The following is an 18,509-nucleotide window of genomic DNA, read 5'->3' as shown; positions in this document are numbered from 1 at the left end:
AGGTGTCACACCCTGTTTCCACGCACCGTTGCCGCGCCACGCCGTCCTGAGCTGCCACACCCTCTTTGCGCACCCCGTTGCCGTGCCATGCACTTCTGAGGTGCCACGCTTTGTTTCCCTCTCCCGTTGCCACGCCACGCCCTTCGGAGGCGCCACACCCTGTTTCCACGCACCGTTGCCGCGTCCCCCTGTCCTGTTGCCGCGCCACGCCCTCCTGAGACGCCAGGCCCTGTTTCCCCGCACCGTTGCCGCGCCACGCCCTTCGGAGGTGCCACACCCTGTTTCCACGCACCGTTGCCGCGTCCCCCTGTCCTGTTGCCGTGCCACGCCCTTCTGCGACGCCAGGCCCTGTTTCCCCGTGCCACGCCCTTTGGAGGCGACACACCCTCTTTGCCCACCCCGTTGCTACGCCACGACAGTCTGCGCCGCCACGCCCTGTGTGCCTGTCCTGTTCCCGCACCACTCCCCTCTGAGCCTCCACACCCTGTTTCTTCTACGCCACAACAGTCTGAGGTGCCACACCCTCTTTCCACACCGCGTTGCCGTGCCACACACTTCTGAGGTGCCACGCCTTGTTTCCCTCTCCCGTTGCCACGCCACGCCCTCCTGAGGTGCCACACCCTGTTTCCACGCACCGTGGCCGTGCCACGCCCTTCTGAGACGCCACGCCTCGTTTCCCTCTCCCGTTGCCACACCACGCCCTCCTGAGGTGCCACACCCTGTTTCCACGCACCATTGCCACGCCACGCCGTCCTGAGGTGCCACACCCTCTTTGCGCACCCCGTTGCCGCGCTACGCCCTCCTGAGGTGCCATGCCCCGTTTGCCATCCCTGTTGCCGTGCCACGCACTTCTGAGGTGCCACGCCTTGTTTCCCTCTCCCGTTGCCACGCCACGCCCTCCTGAGGTGCCACGCACTGTTTCCCCGCACCGTTGCCGCGCCACACCCTTTGGAGGCGACACGCCCTCTTTGCCCACCCCGTTGCCGCGTCCCCTGTCCTGTTGCCGCACCACGCCCCTCTGAGCCGCCACACCCTGTTTCCCCACCCCGTTGCCGCGCCACGCCGTCCTGAGGTGCCACACCCTCTTTGCGCACCCCGTTGCCGCGCTACGCCCTCCTGAGGTGCCACACCCTGTTTCCCTCTCCCGTTGCCACGCCACGCCCTCCTGAGGTGCCACACCCTGTTTCCCCGCACCGTTGCCGCGTCCCCCTGTCCTGTTGCCGTGCCACGCCCTTCTGAGACGCCAGGCCCTGTTTCCCCGCACCGTTGCCGCGTCCCCCTGTCCTGTTGCCGCGCCACGCCCTTCGGAGGCGCCACACCCTCTTTGCCCACCCCGTTGCCATGCAACGCACTTCTGAGGGCCACGCCTTGTTTCCCTCTCCCGTTGCCACGCCACGCCCTCCTGAGCTGCCACACCCTGTTTCCACGCACTGTTGCCGCGTCCCCCTGTCCTGGTGCCGCACCACGCGGTTCGGAGGCGGCACGCCCTCTTTGCCCACCCTGTTGCCATGCCACGCCCTCCTGAGGTGTCACACCCTGTTTCCACGCACCGTTGCCGCGCCACGCCCTCCTGAGTTGCCACACCCTCTTTGCACACCCCGTTGCCGTGCCATGCCCTTCTGAGGTGCCACGCCTCCTTTCCCTCTCCCATTGCCACGCCACGCCCTCCTGAGGTGCCATGCACTGTTTACACGCACCGTTGCCGCGTCCCCCTGTCCTGTTGCCGTGCCACGCCCTTCTGACACGCCAGGCCCTGTTTCCCCGCACCGTTGCCGCGCCACGCCCTTTGGAGGCGACACGCCCTCTTTGCCCACCCCGTTGCCGCACCACGCCCTTCTGAGGTGCCACGCCTTGTTTCCCTGTCCTGTTGCCGTGCCACGTCCTTCTGTGACACCAGGCCCTGTTTCCCCGCACCGTTGCCGTGCCACGCCCTTCGGAGACGACACACCCTCTTGTCCCACCCTGTTGCTACGCCACAACAGTGTGAGGTGCCATATCCTGTTTCCACACCGCGTTGCCGTGCCACACAATTCTGAGAGCCACGCCTTGTTTCCCTCTCCCGTTGCCACGCCACGCCCTCCTGAGCTGCCACACCCTGTTTCCACGCACTGTTGCCGTGCCACGCTCTTCTGAGGTGCCACGCCTCGTTTCCCTCTCCCGTTGCCATGCCACGCCATTCGGAGGCGCCACACCCTGTTTCCACGCACCGTTGCCGCGTCCCCCTGTACTGTTGCCGTGCCACGCCCTTCTGCGACGCCAGGCCCTGTTTCCCCGCACCGTTGCCGTGCCACGCCCTTTGGAGGCGACACACCCTCTTTGCCCACCCCGTTGCTACGCCACGACAGTCTGCGCCGCCACGCCCTGTGTGCCTGTCCTGTTCCCGCACCACTCCCCTCTGAGCCTCCACACCCTATTTCTTCTACGCCACAACAGTCTGAGGTGCCACACCCTCTTTCCACACCGCGTTGCCGTGCCACACACTTCTGAGGTGCCACGCCTTGTTTCCCTCTCCCGTTGCCACGCCACGCCCTCCTGAGGTGCCACACCCTGTTTCCACGCACCGTTGCCGTGCCACGCCCTTCTGAGACGCCACGCCTCGTTTCCCTCTCCCGTTGCCACACCACGCCCTCCTGAGGTGCCACACCCTGTTTCCACGCACCATTGCCACGCCACGCCGTCCTGAGGTGCCACACCCTCTTTGCGCACCCCGTTGCCGCGCTACGCCCTCCTGAGGTGCCATGCCCCGTTTGCCATCCCTGTTGCCGTGCCACGCACTTCTGAGGTGCCACGCCTTGTTTCCCTCTCCCGTTGCCACGCCACGCCCTCCTGAGGTGCCACACCCTGTTTCCACGCTGCGTAGCCGTGCCATACCCTTCGGAGGCGCCACACCCTCTTGTCCCACCCCGTTGCTACGCCACGACAGTCTGCGCCGCCACGCCCTGTGTGCCTGTCCTGTTCCCGCACCACTCCCCTCTGAGCCTCCACACCCTGTTTCTTCTACGCCACAACAGTCTGAGGTGCCACACCCTCTTTCCACACCGCGTTGCCGTGCCACGCCTTGTTTCCCTCTCCCGTTGCCACGCCACGCCCTCCTGAGGTGCCACACCCTGTTTCCACGCCGCGTTGCTGTGCCACATACTTCTGAGGTGCCACTCCTCGTTTCCCTCTCCCGTTGCCACGCCACGCCCTTTGGAGGTGCCACACCCTGTTTCCACGCACCGTTGCCGCGCCACGCCCTTCTGAGACGCCAGGCCCTGTTTCCCCGCACCGTTGCCGTGCCACGCCCTTTGGAGGCGACACACCCTCTTTGCCCACCCCGTTGCTACGCCACGACAGTCTGCGCCGCCACGCCCTGTGTGCCTGTCCTGTTCCCGCACCACTCCCCTCTGAGCCTCCACACCCTGTTTCTTCTACGCCACAACAGTCTGAGGTGCCACACCCTCTTTCCACACCGCGTTGCCGTGCCACACACTTCTGAGGTGCCACGCCTTGTTTCCCTGTCCTGTTGCCGTGCCACGCCCTTCTGTGACACCAGGCCCTGTTTCCCCGCACCGTTGCCGTGCCACGCCCTTCGGAGGCGACACACCCTCTTGTCCCACCCTGTTGCTACGCCACAACAGTCTGAGGTGCCACACCCTCTTTCCACACCGCGTTGCCGTGCCACGCCTTGTTTCCCTCTCCCGTTGCCACGCCACGCCCTCCTGAGGTGCCACACCCTGTTTCCACGCCGCGTTGCTGTGCCACATACTTCTGAGGTGCCACTCCTCGTTTCCCTCTCCCGTTGCCACGCCACGCCCTTTGGAGGTGCCACACCCTGTTTCCACGCACCGTTGCCGCGCCACGCCCTTCTGAGACGCCAGGCCCTGTTTCCCCGCACCGTTGCCGTGCCACGCCCTTTGGAGGCGACACACCCTCTTTGCCCACCCCGTTGCTACGCCACGACAGTCTGCGCCGCCACGCCCTGTGTGCCTGTCCTGTTCCCGCACCACTCCCCTCTGAGCCTCCACACCCTGTTTCTTCTACGCCACAACAGTCTGAGGTGCCACACCCTCTTTCCACACCGCGTTGCCGTGCCACACACTTCTGAGGTGCCACGCCTTGTTTCCCTCTCCCGTTGCCACGCCACGCCCTCCTGAGGTGCCACGCCTTGTTTCCCACTCCCGTTGCCGTGCCACGCCCTTCTGAGACGCCAGGCCCTGTTTCCCCGCACCATTGCCACACTACGCCCTTCGGAGGCGCCACACCCTCTTGTCCCACCCTGTTGCTACGCCACAACAGTCTGAGGTGCCACAACCTGTTTCCACACCGCGTTGCCGTGCCACACACTTCTGAGGGCCACGCCTTGTTTCCCTCTCCCGTTGCCACGCCACGCCCTCCTGAGCTGCCACACCCTGTTTCCACGCACTGTTGCCGCGTCCCCCTGTCCTGGTGCCGCGCCACGCCCTTCGGAGGCGGCACGCCCTCTTTGCCCACCCTGTTGCCATGCCACGCCCTCCTGAGGTGTCACACCCTGTTTCCACGCACCGTTGCCGCGCCACGCCGTCCTGAGCTGCCACACCCTCTTTGCGCACCCCGTTGCCGTGCCATGCACTTCTGAGGTGCCACGCTTTGTTTCCCTCTCCCGTTGCCACGCCACGCCCTTCGGAGGCGCCACACCCTGTTTCCACGCACCGTTGCCGCGTCCCCCTGTCCTGTTGCCGCGCCACGCCCTCCTGAGACGCCAGGCCCTGTTTCCCCGCACCGTTGCCGCGCCACGCCCTTCGGAGGTGCCACACCCTGTTTCCACGCACCGTTGCCGCGTCCCCCTGTCCTGTTGCCGTGCCACGCCCTTCTGCGACGCCAGGCCCTGTTTCCCCGTGCCACGCCCTTTGGAGGCGACACACCCTCTTTGCCCACCCCGTTGCTACGCCACGACAGTCTGCGCCGCCACGCCCTGTGTGCCTGTCCTGTTCCCGCACCACTCCCCTCTGAGCCTCCACACCCTGTTTCTTCTACGCCACAACAGTCTGAGGTGCCACACCCTCTTTCCACACCGCGTTGCCGTGCCACACACTTCTGAGGTGCCACGCCTTGTTTCCCTCTCCCGTTGCCACGCCACGCCCTCCTGAGGTGCCACACCCTGTTTCCACGCACCGTGGCCGTGCCACGCCCTTCTGAGACGCCACGCCTCGTTTCCCTCTCCCGTTGCCACACCACGCCCTCCTGAGGTGCCACACCCTGTTTCCACGCACCATTGCCACGCCACGCCGTCCTGAGGTGCCACACCCTCTTTGCGCACCCCGTTGCCGCGCTACGCCCTCCTGAGGTGCCATGCCCCGTTTGCCATCCCTGTTGCCGTGCCACGCACTTCTGAGGTGCCACGCCTTGTTTCCCTCTCCCGTTGCCACGCCACGCCCTCCTGAGGTGCCACGCACTGTTTCCCCGCACCGTTGCCGCGCCACACCCTTTGGAGGCGACACGCCCTCTTTGCCCACCCCGTTGCCGCGTCCCCTGTCCTGTTGCCGCACCACGCCCCTCTGAGCCGCCACACCCTGTTTCCCCACCCCGTTGCCGCGCCACGCCGTCCTGAGGTGCCACACCCTCTTTGCGCACCCCGTTGCCGCGCTACGCCCTCCTGAGGTGCCACACCCTGTTTCCCTCTCCCGTTGCCACGCCACGCCCTCCTGAGGTGCCACACCCTGTTTCCCCGCACCGTTGCCGCGTCCCCCTGTCCTGTTGCCGTGCCACGCCCTTCTGAGACGCCAGGCCCTGTTTCCCCGCACCGTTGCCGCGTCCCCCTGTCCTGTTGCCGCGCCACGCCCTTCGGAGGCGCCACACCCTCTTTGCCCACCCCGTTGCCATGCAACGCACTTCTGAGGGCCACGCCTTGTTTCCCTCTCCCGTTGCCACGCCACGCCCTCCTGAGCTGCCACACCCTGTTTCCACGCACTGTTGCCGCGTCCCCCTGTCCTGGTGCCGCACCACGCGGTTCGGAGGCGGCACGCCCTCTTTGCCCACCCTGTTGCCATGCCACGCCCTCCTGAGGTGTCACACCCTGTTTCCACGCACCGTTGCCGCGCCACGCCCTCCTGAGTTGCCACACCCTCTTTGCACACCCCGTTGCCGTGCCATGCCCTTCTGAGGTGCCACGCCTCCTTTCCCTCTCCCATTGCCACGCCACGCCCTCCTGAGGTGCCATGCACTGTTTACACGCACCGTTGCCGCGTCCCCCTGTCCTGTTGCCGTGCCACGCCCTTCTGACACGCCAGGCCCTGTTTCCCCGCACCGTTGCCGCGCCACGCCCTTTGGAGGCGACACGCCCTCTTTGCCCACCCCGTTGCCGCACCACGCCCTTCTGAGGTGCCACGCCTTGTTTCCCTGTCCTGTTGCCGTGCCACGTCCTTCTGTGACACCAGGCCCTGTTTCCCCGCACCGTTGCCGTGCCACGCCCTTCGGAGACGACACACCCTCTTGTCCCACCCTGTTGCTACGCCACAACAGTGTGAGGTGCCATATCCTGTTTCCACACCGCGTTGCCGTGCCACACAATTCTGAGAGCCACGCCTTGTTTCCCTCTCCCGTTGCCACGCCACGCCCTCCTGAGCTGCCACACCCTGTTTCCACGCACTGTTGCCGTGCCACGCTCTTCTGAGGTGCCACGCCTCGTTTCCCTCTCCCGTTGCCATGCCACGCCATTCGGAGGCGCCACACCCTGTTTCCACGCACCGTTGCCGCGTCCCCCTGTACTGTTGCCGTGCCACGCCCTTCTGCGACGCCAGGCCCTGTTTCCCCGCACCGTTGCCGTGCCACGCCCTTTGGAGGCGACACACCCTCTTTGCCCACCCCGTTGCTACGCCACGACAGTCTGCGCCGCCACGCCCTGTGTGCCTGTCCTGTTCCCGCACCACTCCCCTCTGAGCCTCCACACCCTATTTCTTCTACGCCACAACAGTCTGAGGTGCCACACCCTCTTTCCACACCGCGTTGCCGTGCCACACACTTCTGAGGTGCCACGCCTTGTTTCCCTCTCCCGTTGCCACGCCACGCCCTCCTGAGGTGCCACACCCTGTTTCCACGCACCGTTGCCGTGCCACGCCCTTCTGAGACGCCACGCCTCGTTTCCCTCTCCCGTTGCCACACCACGCCCTCCTGAGGTGCCACACCCTGTTTCCACGCACCATTGCCACGCCACGCCGTCCTGAGGTGCCACACCCTCTTTGCGCACCCCGTTGCCGCGCTACGCCCTCCTGAGGTGCCATGCCCCGTTTGCCATCCCTGTTGCCGTGCCACGCACTTCTGAGGTGCCACGCCTTGTTTCCCTCTCCCGTTGCCACGCCACGCCCTCCTGAGGTGCCACACCCTGTTTCCACGCTGCGTAGCCGTGCCATACCCTTCGGAGGCGCCACACCCTCTTGTCCCACCCCGTTGCTACGCCACGACAGTCTGCGCCGCCACGCCCTGTGTGCCTGTCCTGTTCCCGCACCACTCCCCTCTGAGCCTCCACACCCTGTTTCTTCTACGCCACAACAGTCTGAGGTGCCACACCCTCTTTCCACACCGCGTTGCCGTGCCACGCCTTGTTTCCCTCTCCCGTTGCCACGCCACGCCCTCCTGAGGTGCCACACCCTGTTTCCACGCCGCGTTGCTGTGCCACATACTTCTGAGGTGCCACTCCTCGTTTCCCTCTCCCGTTGCCACGCCACGCCCTTTGGAGGTGCCACACCCTGTTTCCACGCACCGTTGCCGCGCCACGCCCTTCTGAGACGCCAGGCCCTGTTTCCCCGCACCGTTGCCGTGCCACGCCCTTTGGAGGCGACACACCCTCTTTGCCCACCCCGTTGCTACGCCACGACAGTCTGCGCCGCCACGCCCTGTGTGCCTGTCCTGTTCCCGCACCACTCCCCTCTGAGCCTCCACACCCTGTTTCTTCTACGCCACAACAGTCTGAGGTGCCACACCCTCTTTCCACACCGCGTTGCCGTGCCACACACTTCTGAGGTGCCACGCCTTGTTTCCCTCTCCCGTTGCCACGCCACGCCCTCCTGAGGTGCCACGCCTTGTTTCCCACTCCCGTTGCCGTGCCACGCCCTTCTGAGACGCCAGGCCCTGTTTCCCCGCACCATTGCCACACTACGCCCTTCGGAGGCGCCACACCCTCTTGTCCCACCCTGTTGCTACGCCACAACAGTCTGAGGTGCCACAACCTGTTTCCACACCGCGTTGCCGTGCCACACACTTCTGAGGGCCACACCCTGTTTCCCTCTCCCGTTGCCACGCCACGCCCTCCTGAGGTGCCACACCCTGTTTCCACGCACTGTTGCCACGTGCCCCTGTCCTGGTGCCGCGCCACGCCCTTCGGAGGCGGCACGCCCTCTTTGCCCACCCCGTTGCCGCGACCTCTGGCCTGTTGCCATGCCACGCCCTCCTGAGGTGCCACACCCTGTTTCCACGCCGCGTTGCTGTGCCACATACTTCTGAGGTGCCACTCCTCGTTTCCCTCTCCCGTTGCCACGCCACGCCCTTTGGAGGTGCCACACCCTGTTTCCACGCACCGTTGCCACACCACGCCCTCCTGAGCTGCCACACCCTGTTTCCACGCACCGTTGCAGCGTCCCCCTGTCCTGTTGCCGCGCCACGCCCTTCTGAGACGCCAGGCCCTGTTTCCCCGCACCGTTGCCGTGCCACGCCCTTTGGAGGCGACACACCCTCTTTGCCCACCCCGTTGCTACGCCACGACACTCTGCGCCGCCACGCCCTGTGTGCCTGTCCTGTTCCCGCACCACTCCCCTCTGAGCCTCCACACCCTGTTTCTTCTACGCCACGCCCTCCTGAGCTGCCACACCCTGTTTCCACGCCGCGTTGCTGTGCCACATACTTCTGAGGTGCCACGCCTCGTTTCCCTCTCCCGTTGCCACGCCACGCCCTCCTGAGGTGCCACACCCTGTTTCCACGCACCGTTGCCGTGCCACGCCCTTCTGAGACGCCAGGCCCTGTTTCCACGCCCCGTTGCCGCGTCCCCCTGTCCTGTTGCCGCGCCACGCCCTTCTGAGGCGGCACGCCCTCTTTGCCCACCCCGTTGCTATGCCACGACACTCTGCGCCGCCACGCCCTGTGTGCCTGTCCTGTTCCCGCACCACTCCCCTCTGAGCCTCCACACCCTGTTTCTTCTACGCCACGCCCTCCTGAGCTGCCACACCCTGTTTCCACGCCGCGTTGCTGTGCCACATACTTCTGAGGTGCCACGCCTCGTTTCCCTCTCCCGTTGCCACGCCACGCCCTCCTGAGGTGCCACACCCTGTTTCCACGCACCGTTGCCGTGCCACGCCCTTCTGAGACGCCAGGCCCTGTTTCCACGCCCCGTTGCCGCGTCCCCCTGTCCTGTTGCCGCGCCACGCCCTTCTGAGGCGGCACGCCCTCTTTGCCCACCCCGTTGCCGCGACCCCTGGCCTGTTGCCATGCCACGCCCTCCTGAGGTGCCACACCCTCTTTGCGCACCCCGTTGCCGCGCTACGCCCTCCTGAGGTGCCACGCCTTGTTTCCCTGTCCTGTTGCCGTGCCACGCCCTTCTGTGACACCAGGCCCTGTTTCCCCGCACCGTTGCCGTGCCACGCCCTTCGGAGGCGACACACCCTCTTGTCCCACCCTGTTGCTACGCCACAACAGTCTGAGGTGCCACAACCTGTTTCCACACCGCGTTGCCGTGCCACACACTTCTGAGGGCCACGCCTTGTTTCCCTCTCCCGTTGCCACGCCACGCCCTCCTGAGCTGCCACACCCTGTTTCCACGCACTGTTGCCGCGTCCCCCTGTCCTGGTGCCGCACCACGCGGTTCGGAGGCGGCACGCCCTCTTTGCCCACCCTGTTGCCATGCCACGCCCTCCTGAGGTGTCACACCCTGTTTCCACGCACCGTTGCCGCGCCACGCCCTCCTGAGTTGCCACACCCTCTTTGCACACCCCGTTGCCACGCCGCGCCCTCCTGAGGTGCCACACCCTGTTTCAATGCACTGTTGCCGCGTCCCCCTGTCCTGTTGCCGCGCCACGCCCTTCTGAGGCGGCACGCCCTCTTTGCCCACCCCGTTGCCGCGACCCCTGGCCTGTTGCCATCCCACGCACTCCTGAGGTGCCACACCTTCTTTGCGCACCCCGTTGCCGCGCTACGCCCTCCTGAGGTGCCACGCCTTGTTTCCCTGTCCTGTTGCCGTGCCACGTCCCTCTGTGACACCAGGCCCTGTTTCCCCGCACCGTTGCCGTGCCACGCCCTTCGGAGACGACACACCCTCTTGTCCCACCCTGTTGCTACGCCACAACAGTGTGAGGTGCCATATCCTGTTTCCACACCGCGTTGCCGTGCCACACAATTCTGAGAGCCACGCCTTGTTTCCCTCTCCCGTTGCCACGCCACGCCCTCCTGAGCTGCCACACCCTGTTTCCACGCACCGTTGCAGCGTCCCCCTGTCCTGTTGCCGCGCCACGCCCTTCTGAGACGCCAGGCCCTGTTTCCCCGCACCGTTGCCGTGCCACGCCCTTTGGAGGCGACACACCCTCTTTGCCCACCCCGTTGCTACGCCACGACAGTCTGCGCCGCCACGCCCTGTGTGCCTGTCCTGTTCCCGCACCACTCCCCTCTGAGCCTCCACACCCTGTTTCTTCTACGCCACAACAGTCTGAGGTGCCACACCCTCTTTCCACACCGCGTTGCCGTGCCACACACTTCTGAGGTGCCACGCCTTGTTTCCCTCTCCCGTTGCCACGCCACGCCCTCCTGAGGTGCCACGCCTTGTTTCCCACTCCCGTTGCCGTGCCACGCCCTTCTGAGACGCCAGGCCCTGTTTCCCCGCACCATTGCCACACTACGCCCTTCGGAGGCGCCACACCCTCTTGTCCCACCCTGTTGCTACGCCACAACAGTCTGAGGTGCCACAACCTGTTTCCACACCGCGTTGCCGTGCCACACACTTCTGAGGGCCACGCCTTGTTTCCCTCTCCCGTTGCCACGCCACGCCCTCCTGAGCTGCCACACCCTGTTTCCACGCACTGTTGCCGCGTCCCCCTGTCCTGGTGCCGCGCCACGCCCTTCGGAGGCGGCACGCCCTCTTTGCCCACCCTGTTGCCATGCCACGCCCTCCTGAGGTGTCACACCCTGTTTCCACGCACCGTTGCCGTGCCACACACTTCTGAGGGCCACGCCTTGTTTCCCTCTCCCGTTGCCACGCCACGCCCTCCTGAGGTGCCACACCCTGTTTCCACGCACCGTTGCCGTGCCACGCCCTTCTGAGACGCCACGCCTCGTTTCCCTCTCCCGTTGCCACACCACGCCCTCCTGAGGTGCCACACCCTGTTTCCACGCACCATTGCCACGCCACGCCGTCCTGAGGTGCCACACCCTCTTTGCGCACCCCGTTGCCGCGCTACGCCCTCCTGAGGTGCCATGCCCCGTTTGCCATCCCTGTTGCCGTGCCACGCACTTCTGAGGTGCCACGCCTTGTTTCCCTCTCCCGTTGCCACGCCACGCCCTCCTGAGGTGCCACACCCTGTTTCCACGCTGCGTAGCCGTGCCATACCCTTCGGAGGCGCCACACCCTCTTGTCCCACCCCGTTGCTACGCCACGACAGTCTGCGCCGCCACGCCCTGTGTGCCTGTCCTGTTCCCGCACCACTCCCCTCTGAGCCTCCACACCCTGTTTCTTCTACGCCACAACAGTCTGAGGTGCCACACCCTCTTTCCACACCGCGTTGCCGTGCCACGCCTTGTTTCCCTCTCCCGTTGCCACGCCACGCCCTCCTGAGGTGCCACACCCTGTTTCCACGCCGCGTTGCTGTGCCACATACTTCTGAGGTGCCACTCCTCGTTTCCCTCTCCCGTTGCCACGCCACGCCCTTTGGAGGTGCCACACCCTGTTTCCACGCACCGTTGCCGCGCCACGCCCTTCTGAGACGCCAGGCCCTGTTTCCCCGCACCGTTGCCGTGCCACGCCCTTTGGAGGCGACACACCCTCTTTGCCCACCCCGTTGCTACGCCACGACAGTCTGCGCCGCCACGCCCTGTGTGCCTGTCCTGTTCCCGCACCACTCCCCTCTGAGCCTCCACACCCTGTTTCTTCTACGCCACAACAGTCTGAGGTGCCACACCCTCTTTCCACACCGCGTTGCCGTGCCACACACTTCTGAGGTGCCACGCCTTGTTTCCCTGTCCTGTTGCCGTGCCACGCCCTTCTGTGACACCAGGCCCTGTTTCCCCGCACCGTTGCCGTGCCACGCCCTTCGGAGGCGACACACCCTCTTGTCCCACCCTGTTGCTACGCCACAACAGTCTGAGGTGCCACAACCTGTTTCCACACCGCGTTGCCGTGCCACACACTTCTGAGGGCCACACCCTGTTTCCCTCTCCCGTTGCCACGCCACGCCCTCCTGAGGTGCCACACCCTGTTTCCACGCACTGTTGCCACGTGCCCCTGTCCTGGTGCCGCGCCACGCCCTTCGGAGGCGGCACGCCCTCTTTGCCCACCCCGTTGCCGCGACCTCTGGCCTGTTGCCATGCCACGCCCTCCTGAGGTGCCACACCCTGTTTCCACGCCGCGTTGCTGTGCCACATACTTCTGAGGTGCCACTCCTCGTTTCCCTCTCCCGTTGCCACGCCACGCCCTTTGGAGGTGCCACACCCTGTTTCCACGCACCGTTGCCACACCACGCCCTCCTGAGCTGCCACACCCTGTTTCCACGCACCGTTGCAGCGTCCCCCTGTCCTGTTGCCGCGCCACGCCCTTCTGAGACGCCAGGCCCTGTTTCCCCGCACCGTTGCCGTGCCACGCCCTTTGGAGGCGACACACCCTCTTTGCCCACCCCGTTGCTACGCCACGACACTCTGCGCCGCCACGCCCTGTGTGCCTGTCCTGTTCCCGCACCACTCCCCTCTGAGCCTCCACACCCTGTTTCTTCTACGCCACGCCCTCCTGAGCTGCCACACCCTGTTTCCACGCCGCGTTGCTGTGCCACATACTTCTGAGGTGCCACGCCTCGTTTCCCTCTCCCGTTGCCACGCCACGCCCTCCTGAGGTGCCACACCCTGTTTCCACGCACCGTTGCCGTGCCACGCCCTTCTGAGACGCCAGGCCCTGTTTCCACGCCCCGTTGCCGCGTCCCCCTGTCCTGTTGCCGCGCCACGCCCTTCTGAGGCGGCACGCCCTCTTTGCCCACCCCGTTGCTATGCCACGACACTCTGCGCCGCCACACCCTGTGTGCCTGTCCTGTTCCCGCACCACTCCCCTCTGAGCCTCCACACCCTGTTTCTTCTACGCCACGCCCTCCTGAGCTGCCACACCCTGTTTCCACGCCGCGTTGCTGTGCCACATACTTCTGAGGTGCCACGCCTCGTTTCCCTCTCCCGTTGCCACGCCACGCCCTCCTGAGGTGCCACACCCTGTTTCCACGCACCGTTGCCGTGCCACGCCCTTCTGAGGCGGCACGCCCTCTTTGCCCACCCCGTTGCCGCGACCCCTGGCCTGTTGCCATGCCACGCCCTCCTGAGGTGCCACACCCTCTTTGCGCACCCCGTTGCCGCGCTACGCCCTCCTGAGGTGCCACGCCTTGTTTCCCTGTCCTGTTGCCGTGCCACGCCCTTCTGTGACACCAGGCCCTGTTTCCCCGCACCGTTGCCGTGCCACGCCCTTCGGAGGCGACACACCCTCTTGTCCCACCCTGTTGCTACGCCACAACAGTCTGAGGTGCTACAACCTGTTTCCACACCGCGTTGCCGTGCCACACACTTCTGAGGGCCACGCCTTGTTTCCCTCTCCCGTTGCCACGCCACGCCCTCCTGAGCTGCCACACCCTGTTTCCACGCACTGTTGCCGCGTCCCCCTGTCCTGGTGCCGCACCACGCGGTTCGGAGGCGGCACGCCCTCTTTGCCCACCCTGTTGCCATGCCACGCCCTCCTGAGGTGTCACACCCTGTTTCCACGCACCGTTGCCGCGCCACGCCCTCCTGAGTTGCCACACCCTCTTTGCACACCCCGTTGCCACGCCGCGCCCTCCTGAGGTGCCACACCCTGTTTCAATGCACTGTTGCCGCGTCCCCCTGTCCTGTTGCCGCGCCACGCCCTTCTGAGGCGGCACGCCCTCTTTGCCCACCCCGTTGCCACGCCGCGCCCTCCTGAGGTGCCACACCCTGTTTCAATGCACTGTTGCCGCGTCCCCCTGTCCTGTTGCCGCGCCACGCCCTTCTGAGGCGGCACGCCCTCTTTGCCCACCCCGTTGCCGCGACCCCTGGCCTGTTGCCATCCCACGCACTCCTGAGGTGCCACACCTTCTTTGCGCACCCCGTTGCCGCGCTACGCCCTCCTGAGGTGCCACGCCTTGTTTCCCTGTCCTGTTGCCGTGCCACGTCCCTCTGTGACACCAGGCCCTGTTTCCCCGCACCGTTGCCGTGCCACGCCCTTCGGAGACGACACACCCTCTTGTCCCACCCTGTTGCTACGCCACAACAGTGTGAGGTGCCATATCCTGTTTCCACACCGCGTTGCCGTGCCACACAATTCTGAGAGCCACGCCTTGTTTCCCTCTCCCGTTGCCACGCCACGCCCTCCTGAGCTGCCACACCCTGTTTCCACGCACCGTTGCAGCGTCCCCCTGTCCTGTTGCCGCGCCACGCCCTTCTGAGACGCCAGGCCCTGTTTCCCCGCACCGTTGCCGTGCCACGCCCTTTGGAGGCGACACACCCTCTTTGCCCACCCCGTTGCTACGCCACGACAGTCTGCGCCGCCACGCCCTGTGTGCCTGTCCTGTTCCCGCACCACTCCCCTCTGAGCCTCCACACCCTGTTTCTTCTACGCCACAACAGTCTGAGGTGCCACACCCTCTTTCCACACCGCGTTGCCGTGCCACACACTTCTGAGGTGCCACGCCTTGTTTCCCTCTCCCGTTGCCACGCCACGCCCTCCTGAGGTGCCACGCCTTGTTTCCCACTCCCGTTGCCGTGCCACGCCCTTCTGAGACGCCAGGCCCTGTTTCCCCGCACCATTGCCACACTACGCCCTTCGGAGGCGCCACACCCTCTTGTCCCACCCTGTTGCTACGCCACAACAGTCTGAGGTGCCACAACCTGTTTCCACACCGCGTTGCCGTGCCACACACTTCTGAGGGCCACGCCTTGTTTCCCTCTCCCGTTGCCACGCCACGCCCTCCTGAGCTGCCACACCCTGTTTCCACGCACTGTTGCCGCGTCCCCCTGTCCTGGTGCCGCGCCACGCCCTTCGGAGGCGGCACGCCCTCTTTGCCCACCCTGTTGCCATGCCACGCCCTCCTGAGGTGTCACACCCTGTTTCCACGCACCGTTGCCGCGCCACGCCCTCCTGAGCTGCCACACCCTCTTTGCGCACCCCGTTGCCGTGCCATGCACTTCTGAGGTGCCACGCTTTGTTTCCCTCTCCCGTTGCCACGCCACGCCCTTCGGAGGCGCCACACCCTGTTTCCACGCACCGTTGCCGCGTCCCCCTGTCCGGTTGCCGCGCCACGCCCTCCTGAGACGCCAGGCCCTGTTTCCCCGCACCGTTGCCGCGCCACGCCCTTCGGAGGTGCCACACCCTGTTTCCACGCACCGTTGCCGCGTCCCCCTGTCCTGTTGCCGTGCCACGCCCTTCTGCGACGCCAGGCCCTGTTTCCCCGTGCCACGCCCTTTGGAGGCGACACACCCTCTTTGCCCACCCCGTTGCTACGCCACGACAGTCTGCGCCGCCACGCCCTGTGTGCCTGTCCTGTTCCCGCACCACTCCCCTCTGAGCCTCCACACCCTGTTTCTTCTACGCCACAACAGTCTGAGGTGCCACACCCTCTTTCCACACCGCGTTGCCGTGCCACGCCTTGTTTCCCTCTCCCGTTGCCACGCCACGCCCTCCTGAGGTGCCACACCCTGTTTCCACGCCGCGTTGCTGTGCCACATACTTCTGAGGTGCCACTCCTCGTTTCCCTCTCCCGTTGCCACGCCACGCCCTTTGGAGGTGCCACACCCTGTTTCCACGCACCGTTGCCGCGCCACGCCCTTCTGAGACGCCAGGCCCTGTTTCCCCGCACCGTTGCCGTGCCACGCCCTTTGGAGGCGACACACCCTCTTTGCCCACCCCGTTGCTACGCCACGACAGTCTGCGCCGCCACGCCCTGTGTGCCTGTCCTGTTCCCGCACCACTCCCCTCTGAGCCTCCACACCCTGTTTCTTCTACGCCACAACAGTCTGAGGTGCCACACCCTCTTTCCACACCGCGTTGCCGTGCCACACACTTCTGAGGTGCCACGCCTTGTTTCCCTGTCCTGTTGCCGTGCCACGCCCTTCTGTGACACCAGGCCCTGTTTCCCCGCACCGTTGCCGTGCCACGCCCTTCGGAGGCGACACACCCTCTTGTCCCACCCTGTTGCTACGCCACAACAGTCTGAGGTGCCACAACCTGTTTCCACACCGCGTTGCCGTGCCACACACTTCTGAGGGCCACACCCTGTTTCCCTCTCCCGTTGCCACGCCACGCCCTCCTGAGGTGCCACACCCTGTTTCCACGCACTGTTGCCACGTGCCCCTGTCCTGGTGCCGCGCCACGCCCTTCGGAGGCGGCACGCCCTCTTTGCCCACCCCGTTGCCGCGACCTCTGGCCTGTTGCCATGCCACGCCCTCCTGAGGTGCCACACCCTGTTTCCACGCCGCGTTGCTGTGCCACATACTTCTGAGGTGCCACTCCTCGTTTCCCTCTCCCGTTGCCACGCCACGCCCTTTGGAGGTGCCACACCCTGTTTCCACGCACCGTTGCCACACCACGCCCTCCTGAGCTGCCACACCCTGTTTCCACGCACCGTTGCAGCGTCCCCCTGTCCTGTTGCCGCGCCACGCCCTTCTGAGACGCCAGGCCCTGTTTCCCCGCACCGTTGCCGTGCCACGCCCTTTGGAGGCGACACACCCTCTTTGCCCACCCCGTTGCTACGCCACGACACTCTGCGCCGCCACGCCCTGTGTGCCTGTCCTGTTCCTGCACCACTCCCCTCTGAGCCTCCACACCCTGTTTCTTCTACGCCACGCCCTCCTGAGCTGCCACACCCTGTTTCCACGCCGCGTTGCTGTGCCACATACTTCTGAGGTGCCACGCCTCGTTTCCCTCTCCCGTTGCCACGCCACGCCCTCCTGAGGTGCCACACCCTGTTTCCACGCACCGTTGCCGTGCCACGCCCTTCTGAGACGCCAGGCCCTGTTTCCACGCCCCGTTGCCGCGTCCCCCTGTCCTGTTGCCGCGCCACGCCCTTCTGAGGCGGCACGCCCTCTTTGCCCACCCCGTTGCCGCGACCCCTGGCCTGTTGCCATGCCACGCCCTCCTGAGGTGCCACACCCTCTTTGCGCACCCCGTTGCCGCGCTACGCCCTCCTGAGGTGCCACGCCTTGTTTCCCTGTCCTGTTGCCGTGCCACGCCCTTCTGTGACACCAGGCCCTGTTTCCCCGCACCGTTGCCGTGCCACGCCCTTCGGAGGCGACACACCCTCTTGTCCCACCCTGTTGCCACGCCACAACAGTCTGAGGTGCTACAACCTGTTTCCACACCGCGTTGCCGTGCCACACACTTCTGAGGGCCACGCCTTGTTTCCCTCTCCCGTTGCCACGCCACGCCCTCCTGAGGTGCCACACCCTGTTTCCACGCACTGTTGCCGCGTCCCCCTGTCCTGGTGCCGCACCACGCGGTTCGGAGGCGGCACGCCCTCTTTGCCCACCCTGTTGCCATGCCACGCCCTCCTGAGGTGTCACACCCTGTTTCCACGCACCGTTGCCGCGCCACGCCCTCCTGAGTTGCCACACCCTCTTTGCACACCCCGTTGCCACGCCGCGCCCTCCTGAGCTGCCACACCCTGTTTCCACGCACTGTTGCCGCGTCCCCCTGTCCTGTTGCCGCGCCACGCCCTTCTGAGGCGGCACGCCCTCTTTGCCCACCCCGTTGCCGCGACCCCTGGCCTGTTGCCATCCCACGCACTCCTGAGGTGCCACACCTTCTTTGCGCACCCCGTTGCCGCGCTACGCCCTCCTGAGGTGCCACGCCTTGTTTCCCTGTCCTGTTGCCGTGCCACGTCCCTCTGTGACACCAGGCCCTGTTTCCCCGCACCGTTGCCGTGCCACGCCCTTCGGAGACGACACACCCTCTTGTCCCACCCTGTTGCTACGCCACAACAGTGTGAGGTGCCATATCCTGTTTCCACACCGCGTTGCCGTGCCACACAATTCTGAGAGCCACGCCTTGTTTCCCTCTCCCGTTGCCACGCCACGCCCTCCTGAGCTGCCACACCCTGTTTCCACGCACTGTTGCCGTGCCACGCTCTTCTGAGGTGCCACGCCTCGTTTCCCTCTCCCGTTGCCATGCCACGCCATTCGGAGGCGCCACACCCTGTTTCCACGCACCGTTGCCGCGTCCCCCTGTACTGTTGCCGTGCCACGCCCTTCTGCGACGCCAGGCCCTGTTTCCCCGCACCGTTGCCGTGCCACGCCCTTTGGAGGCGACACACCCTCTTTGCCCA

Source organism: Strix aluco, chromosome 1 (assembly GCF_031877795.1).
Source record: "Strix aluco isolate bStrAlu1 chromosome 1, bStrAlu1.hap1, whole genome shotgun sequence".
Taxonomy (NCBI): domain Eukaryota; kingdom Metazoa; phylum Chordata; class Aves; order Strigiformes; family Strigidae; genus Strix; species Strix aluco.
This window is presented reverse-complemented; position numbering follows the sequence as displayed.